We start from the raw sequence: 7,500 nt of genomic DNA, 5'->3' as shown, positions 1-7,500 counted from the left end.
CGGGTAAATCCGTATTGTTTTGATCGGAACAACGTCTTCTACGCACTTCCTGATGAAACAGGTTACGCTATCAGCATAAGCCTCGATGTCGTCATCAGAGGCCGACCGGAACATCTCCCAGTCCGCGTGATCAAAACAGTCCTGAAGCATAGAGTCTGATTGGTCCGACCAGCACTGGATCGTTTTGAGGGCGGGTGTTTCCTGTTTCAGTTTCTGCCTGTAAGCGGGCAGAAGGAGAACGGAAGAGTGATCCGATTTGCCAAAAGGTGGGCGGGGGAGGGATTTGTAGCCATCCCGGAAAGGGGAGTAGCAATGATCCAAAACCCGGTCCCCTCGTGTGTTAAAGTTTATGTGTTGGTGGTATTTAGGTGCTATTTTCTTAAAGTTGGCTTTGTTAAAGTCCCCGGACACAATGAACGCGGCCTCAGGGTGCGCGGTTTCCTGCTCGCTTATTTCCCCATACAGTTCCTTTAGTGCCCGGTCTGTGTCGGCTTGTGGGGGAATGTACACAGCCGTGATAATGACCGCTGTGAATTCCCTCGGTAGCCAGAATGGTCGACACAGAAGCATGAGAAATTCCAGATCAGGAGAGCAGAAAGACTTGATAGAATGTACGTGCCTCTGATCACACCAGGATTTGTTGATCATAAAACATACACCCCCACCTCTGCTTTTACCTGAGAGGTCTATAACTCTATCCGCTCGGTGCACTGAGAACCCCGCGGTTTCGATGGCCGAGTCTGGAATCTCAGCAGACATCCAAGTTTCTGTAAGGCAGATAATGCAGCAGTCCCTCGTCTCCCGTTGGAAAGAGATCCGCGCTCTCAACTCACAGAGCTTGTTGTCTAGAGACTGAACGTTTGCTAGCAGAATACTGGGAAGCGGGGGTCGATTTGCACGCCGTCTTACTCTGACGAGAACGCCGGCTCTTCTTCCCCTTCTCCGGCTGCGTTTCCGCGGCCAAGCTGCCCAGACAAAGGGCTCCGCTGCCGTGTTTGTAAACAGCGGGGCATCACTGAAGAAATGAAAGTCCGGTTTTCGGTGTTCGATTGCGGAACCAATGTCCAAAAGTGTTTGTTTGTCGTACTGAATAAGACAGACAACATCCGAGACAAAAAACAAAAGAACTGTAAACAGAACAAACAAAAAACTACCATGTTGTGACGGAGCTCGCAACGCAGCAGCCATACTCGGCGCCATCTTGGCCATGGCCATAGTACTCTGCGTTGTGGCCGCAGCGAATCCGGGTCACGGCAAGGTTTTCTGGATGCTATTGAAATTGAGCTCCATGTCATCACCTCTCCTCACCCCATCCTTCAGACTACTCTTTTTTTGCACGGCGCGTGCCCTTGGTGTGCTCTGGATGTTCGAGTGAATTGAAACTGGAACCTTCTTTAAAAGCATGAGCTCTCAGGTTCGAACCCTTAGAGAAAAGACTGAAAAACGAAACGCTCCTATTTATTTCGGAATTTCGAATTTATTTATTTTGTTCTTTTTCCTAGCATTATTTTCCTTTAATGACTATTATCATCAGTCTAATAGGCTGCATTCCCACTAATTTGCAAATATATTTTGACATAGCAGACGTTTTGACGGCCGTTCTGAATCTTCGAAGAAGGAAACGCAATGCATTGGAGGACACTCTTTTTTATGCGCCAATACGATTCATTTTGCTGTGCGTTCCCACGCAGCACGCACGCTTCTCGAGCAAGAGCCCGGGTAGCTCAGTCGGTAGAGCATCAGACTTTTAATCTGAGGGTCCACAGTTCAAGTCCCTGTTCGGGTGAACGAGCCTCTTTTAGTGGAGCGGTACGTTTTGTTGTTGAGTTCTTGTTGATCTACACTGGCCTCGGGCAGCGACGCTGCAAGGCACCAATCCACAAACGACGTGCCCCTTTCAGCCAGCTTGTAGTCGTGGCCGAGTGGTTAAGGCGATGGACTAGAAATCCATTGGGGTCTCCCCGCGCAGGTTCGAATCCTGCCGACTACGTTGACAGCATGCGCCTGCTTTAGTTTGTAAAATTTTGGAGGCCTAGCTTAAACTTTATAAAAGGAAAAAAAGTCACTGTTACAGGATTACCCTTGATTAGAGTTATGTTGGTAAGAAACAGTTTTGTCTGCAAGCTAAAGATGACAAGGCCCCTTTGTAGTCAGGGACACGTCGGGTAGACCGCTAGCTCGCCGTGATCGTATAGTGGTTAGTACTCTGCGTCTTGGCCGCAGCGAATCCGGGTCACGGCAAGGTTTTCTGGGTGCCATTGAAATTGAGCTCCATGTCACCACCTCTCCTCACCCCGTCCTTCGGCCTACTCTTTTTGTGCACGGCGCGTGCTCTTGATGTGCTCTGGATGTTCGAGTGAGCTCTCAGGTTCGAACCCTTAGAGAAAAGACTGAAAACGAAACGCTCCTATTTATTTCGGAAGAATCTTGCTTCAGAGAGAATATGGTGCGTGTATATTTTCTAATCGCTAGGTGTCAGTACACTCGCTGGCTGTTACCTAGAGTGCCGCGGGCTTGCTATTTGCTACAAACAACTGCGCCTTTGACACAAGTTTACAATAACGATAAGAGCGCGGCAAGTCAATAGCATTGAAGCGTGTGAAGAGGCTTTCCAGACAAGTAGCAGTGAGTTTTTGTTCTTTTTCCTAACATTATTTTCCTTTAATGACTATTATCATCAGTCTAATAGGCTGCATTCCCACTAATTTGCAAATATATTTTGACATAGCAGACGTTTTGACGGCCGTTCTGAATCTTCGAAGAAGGAAACGCAATGCATTGGAGGACACTCTTTTTTCTGCGCCAATACGATTCATTTTGCTGTGCGTTCGCACGCAGCACGCACGCTTCTCGAGCAAGAGCCCGGATAGCTCAGTCGGTAAAGCATCAGACTTTTAATCTGAGGGTCCAGGGTTCAAGTCCCTGTTCGGGTGAACGAGCCTCTTTTTGTGGAGCGGTACGTTTTGTTGTTGAGTTCTTGCTGATCTACACTGGCCTCGGGCAACGACGCTGCAAGGCAGCAAGCCAAACGACATGCCCCTTTCAGAAAGCTTGTAGTCGTGGCCGAGTGGTTAAGGCGATGCACTTGAAATCCATTGGGGTCTCCCCGCGCAGGTTCGAATCCTGCCGACTACGTTGACAGCATTCGTCTGCTTTAGTTTGTAACCTTCTGGAGGCCTAGCTTAAACTTTATAAAAGGAAAAAAAGTCACTGTTACAGGATTACCCTTGAATAAAGTAATGTTGGTAAGAAACAGTTTTGTCTGCAAGCTAAAGATGACAAGGCCCCTTTGTAGTCAGGGACACGTCGGGTAGACCGGTAGCTCGCCGTGATCGTATAGTGGTTAGTACTCTGCGTTGTGGCCGCAGCGAATCCGGGTCACGGCAAGGTTTTCTGGGTGCCATTGAAATTGAGCTCCATGTCACCACCTCTCCTCACCCCGTCCTTCGGCCTACTCTTTTTGTGCACGGCGCGTGCCCTTGATGTGCTCTGGATGTTCGAGTGAATTGAAACTGGGACCTTCTTTGAAAGCATGAGCTCTCAGGTTCGAACCCTTAGAGAAAAGGCTGAAAACGAAACACTCCTATTTATTTCGGAAGAATCTTGCTTCAGAGAGAATATGGTGCGTGTATATTTTCTAATCGCTAGGTGTCAGCGAAAAAAAGTCACTGTTACAGGATTACCCTTGATTAGAGTTATGTTGGTAAGAAACAGTTTTGTCTGCAAGCTAAAGATGACAAGGCCCCTTTGTAGTCAGGGACACGTCGGGTAGATCGGTAGCTCGCCGTGATCGTATAGTGGTTAGTACTCTGCGTTGTGGCCGCAGGGAATCCGGGTAACGGCATCAGACTTTTAATCTGAGGGTCCAGGGTTCAAGTCCCTGTTCGGGTGAACGAGCCTCTTTTTGTGGAGCGGTACGTTTTGTTGTTGAGTTCTTGCTGATCTACACTGGCCTCGGGCAGCGACGCTGCAAGGCAGCAAGCCAAACGACATTCCCCTTTCAGAAAGCTTGTAGTCGTGGCCGAGTGGTTAAGGCGATGGGCTTGAAATCCATTGGGGTCTCCCCGCGCAGGTTCGAATCCTGCCGACTACGTTGACAGCATTCGTCTGCTTTAGTTTGTAACCTTCTGGAGGCCTAGCTTAAACTTTATAAAAGGAAAAAAAGTCACTGTTTATTTCGGAAGAATCTTGCTTCAGAGAGAATATGGTGCGTGTATATTTTCTAATCGCTAGGTGTCAGTACACTCGCTGGCTGTTACCTAGAGTGCCGCGGGCTTGCTATTTGCTACAAACAACTGCGCCTTTGACACAAGTTTACAATAACGATAAGAGCGCGGCAAGTCAATAGCACCTAGCGATTAGAAAGCATCAGACTTTTAATCTGAGGGTCCAGGGTTCAAGTCCCTGTTCGGGTGAACGAGCCTCTTTTTGTGGAGCGGTACGTTTTGTTGTTGAGTTCTTGCTGATCTACACTGGCCTCGGGCAACGACGCTGCAAGGCAGCAAGGCAAACGACATGCCCCTTTCAGCCAGCTTGTACTCGTGGCCGAGTTGTTAAGGCGATGGACTCGAAATCCATTGGGGTCTCCCCGCGCAGGTTTGAATCCTGCCGACTACGTTGACAGCATGCGCCTGCTTTAGTTTGTAACCTTTTGGAGGCCTAGCTTAAACTTTATAAAAGGAAAAAAAGTCACTGTTACAGGATTACCCTTGATTAGAGTTATGTTGGTAAGAAACAGTTTTGTCTGCAAGCTAAAGATGACAAGGCCCCTTTGTAGTCAGGGACACGTCGGGTAGATCGGTAGCTCGCCGTGATCGTATAGTGGTTAGTACTCTGCGTTGTGGCCGCAGCGAATCCGGGTCACGGCATCAGACTTTTAATCTGAGGGTCCAGGGTTCAAGTCCCTGTTCGGGTGAACGAGCCTCTTTTTGTGGAGCGGTACGTTTTGTTGTTGAGTTCTTGCTGATCTACACTGGCCTCGGGCAGCGACGCTGCAAGGCAGCAAGCCAAACGACATTCCCCTTTCAGAAAGCTTGTAGTCGTGGCCGAGTGGTTAAGGCGATGGGCTTGAAATCCATTGGGGTCTCCCCGCGCAGGTTTGAATCCTGCCGACTACGTTGACAGCATTCATCTGCTTTAGTTTGTAACCTTCTGGAGGCCTAGCTTAAACTTTATAAAAGGAAAAAAAGTCACTGTTTATTTCGGAAGAATCTTGCTTCAGAGAGAATATGGTGCGTGTATATTTTCTAATCGCTAGGTGTCAGTACACTCGCTGGCTGTTACCTAGAGTGCCGCGGGCTTGCTATTTGCTACAAACAACTGCGCCTTTGACACAAGTTTACAATAACGATAAGAGCGCGGCAAGTCAATAGCATTGAAGCGTGTGAAGAGGCTTTCCAGACAAGTAGCAGTGAGTTTTTGTTCTTTTTCCTAACATTATTTTCCTTTAATGACTATTATCATCAGTCTAATAGGCTGCATTCCCACTAATTTGCAAATATATTTTGACATAGCAGACGTTTTGACGGCCGTTCTGAATCTTCGAAGAAGGAAACGCAATGCATTGGAGGACACTCTTTTTTCTGCGCCAATACGATTCATTTTGCTGTGCGTTCGCACGCAGCACGCACGCTTCTCGAGCAAGAGCCCGGATAGCTCAGTCGGTAAAGCATCAGACTTTTAATCTGAGGGTCCAGGGTTCAAGTCCCTGTTCGGGTGAACGAGCTTCTTTTTGTGGAGCGGTACGTTTTGTTGTTGAGTTCTTGCTGATCTACACTGGCCTCGGGCAACGACGCTGCAAGGCAGCAAGCCAAACGACATGCCCCTTTCAGAAAGCTTGTAGTCGTGGCCGAGTGGTTAAGGCGATGCACTTGAAATCCATTGGGGGCTCCCCGCGCAGGTTCGAATCCTGCCGACTACGTTGACAGCATTCGTCTGCTTTAGTTTGTAACCTTCTGGAGGCCTAGCTTAAACTTTATAAAAGGAAAAAAAGTCACTGTTACAGGATTACCCTTGAATAAAGTAATGTTGGTAAGAAACAGTTTTGTCTGCAAGCTAAAGATGACAAGGCCCCTTTGTAGTCAGGGACACGTCGGGTAGACCGGTAGCTCGCCGTGATCGTATAGTGGTTAGTACTCTGCGTTGTGGCCTGCAGCGAATCCGGGTCACGGCAAGGTTTTCTGGGTGCCATTGAAATTGAGCTCCATGTCACCACCTCTCCTCACCCCGTCCTTCGGCCTACTCTTTTTGTGCACGGCGCGTGCCCTTGATGTGCTCTGGATGTTCGAGTGAATTGAAACTGGGACCTTCTTTGAAAGCATGAGCTCTCAGGTTCGAACCCTTAGAGAAAAGGCTGAAAACGAAACGCTCCTATTTATTTCGGAAGAATCTTGCTTCAAAGAGAATATGGTGCGTGTACATTTTCTAATCGCTAGGTGTCAGTACACTCGCTGGCTGTTACCTAGAGTGCCGCGGGCTTGCTATTTGCTACAAACAACTGCGCCTTTGACACAAGTTTACTATAACGATAAGAGCGCGGCCAGTCAACAGCATTGAAGCGTGTGAAGAGGCTTTGCAGACATGTAGCAGTGAGTTTTTGTTCTTTTTCCTAGCATTATTTTCCTTTAATGACTATTATCATCAGTCTAATAGGCTGCATTCCCACTAATTTGCAAATATATTTTGACATAGCAGACGTTTTGACGGCCGTTCTGAATCTTCGAAGAAGGAAACGCAATGCATTGGAGGACACTCTTTTTTCTGCGCCAATATGATTCATTTTGCTTTGCGTTCCCACGCAGTACGCACGCTTCTCGAGCAAGAGCCTGGATAGCTCAGTCGGTAGAGCATCAGACTTTTAATCTGAGGGTCCAGGGTTCAAGTCCCTGTTCAGGAGAACGAGCTTCTTTTTGTGGAGCGGTACGTTTTGTTGTTGAGTTCATGCTGATCTACACTGGCCTCGGGCAGCGACGCTGCAAGGCACCAAGCCAAACGACATGCCACTTTCAGCCAGCTTGTAGTCGTGGCCGAGTGGTTAAGGTGATGGACTAGAAATCCATTGGGCTCTCCCCGCGCAGGTTCGAATCCTGCCGACTACGTTGACTAATGGTGGGGGAAGAAATCGATTCTGTTCAGTATCTCGATATTTTGCGCACGCAATTATATCGATACAGTAACGCAAAGTATTGCGATATTTAATTATAAAATTATCTGTTTTACTTTCCGGTTTTCTCAGAGTTTACTCTGATCATTTACATTTGTGTATTACATCCACAAGGTGGCGCTTGTTGCGGTGCTTTGTTGTCGTACATTCGACAGCAAATTCAAATGAAAATGGCTTCAGTATTACTGTTGTACACGACGCTCCGCATCTTTCAAATCGAAAGTGTGGTTAAATTTCGGTTTTATGATTATTCTCAGGTTTGTGTTACTCTATTATGTCTGCTTTATGTTACTCTATTGTATTTAAATAATTTTAAGTTATGTGCTGGGAGCTCAGTG

The 7,500-nt window shown here is 47.5% G+C and overlaps 10 non-coding genes across 10 annotated transcripts; all 10 read left to right on the top strand.

The window, feature by feature from the left end:
* Nucleotides 1–1,908: 1,908 nt before the first annotated feature.
* On the top strand, nucleotides 1,909–1,990 carry trnas-aga (transfer RNA serine (anticodon AGA)). Its single transcript has one exon. It is a non-coding gene; the product is annotated as a tRNA-Ser (tRNA).
* Nucleotides 1,991–2,860: 870 nt separating this feature from the next.
* trnak-uuu (transfer RNA lysine (anticodon UUU)) lies at nucleotides 2,861–2,933 on the top strand. The gene has a single exon. It is a non-coding gene; the product is annotated as a tRNA-Lys (tRNA).
* Nucleotides 2,934–3,053: 120 nt separating this feature from the next.
* trnas-uga (transfer RNA serine (anticodon UGA)) lies at nucleotides 3,054–3,135 on the top strand. Its single transcript has one exon. It is a non-coding gene; the product is annotated as a tRNA-Ser (tRNA).
* An 876-nt stretch (nucleotides 3,136–4,011) lies between these two features.
* Nucleotides 4,012–4,093, top strand: trnas-uga (transfer RNA serine (anticodon UGA)). The gene has a single exon. It is a non-coding gene; the product is annotated as a tRNA-Ser (tRNA).
* Nucleotides 4,094–4,535: 442 nt separating this feature from the next.
* On the top strand, nucleotides 4,536–4,617 carry trnas-cga (transfer RNA serine (anticodon CGA)). Its single transcript has one exon. It is a non-coding gene; the product is annotated as a tRNA-Ser (tRNA).
* A 418-nt stretch (nucleotides 4,618–5,035) lies between these two features.
* trnas-uga (transfer RNA serine (anticodon UGA)) lies at nucleotides 5,036–5,117 on the top strand. Its single transcript has one exon. It is a non-coding gene; the product is annotated as a tRNA-Ser (tRNA).
* A 528-nt stretch (nucleotides 5,118–5,645) lies between these two features.
* Nucleotides 5,646–5,718, top strand: trnak-uuu (transfer RNA lysine (anticodon UUU)). Its single transcript has one exon. It is a non-coding gene; the product is annotated as a tRNA-Lys (tRNA).
* Nucleotides 5,719–5,838: 120 nt separating this feature from the next.
* On the top strand, nucleotides 5,839–5,920 carry trnas-uga (transfer RNA serine (anticodon UGA)). Its single transcript has one exon. It is a non-coding gene; the product is annotated as a tRNA-Ser (tRNA).
* A 902-nt stretch (nucleotides 5,921–6,822) lies between these two features.
* Nucleotides 6,823–6,895, top strand: trnak-uuu (transfer RNA lysine (anticodon UUU)). The gene has a single exon. It is a non-coding gene; the product is annotated as a tRNA-Lys (tRNA).
* A 120-nt stretch (nucleotides 6,896–7,015) lies between these two features.
* On the top strand, nucleotides 7,016–7,097 carry trnas-aga (transfer RNA serine (anticodon AGA)). Its single transcript has one exon. It is a non-coding gene; the product is annotated as a tRNA-Ser (tRNA).
* Nucleotides 7,098–7,500: the final 403 nt, after the last annotated feature.

The sequence above is a fragment of the Siphateles boraxobius genome, unplaced genomic scaffold (genome assembly GCF_051911475.1).
Source record: "Siphateles boraxobius isolate OS27281-9 unplaced genomic scaffold, OSU_SipBor_1 42, whole genome shotgun sequence".
Classification (NCBI taxonomy): Eukaryota; Metazoa; Chordata; class Actinopteri; order Cypriniformes; family Leuciscidae; genus Siphateles; species Siphateles boraxobius.
This window is presented reverse-complemented; position numbering and strand designations above follow the sequence as displayed.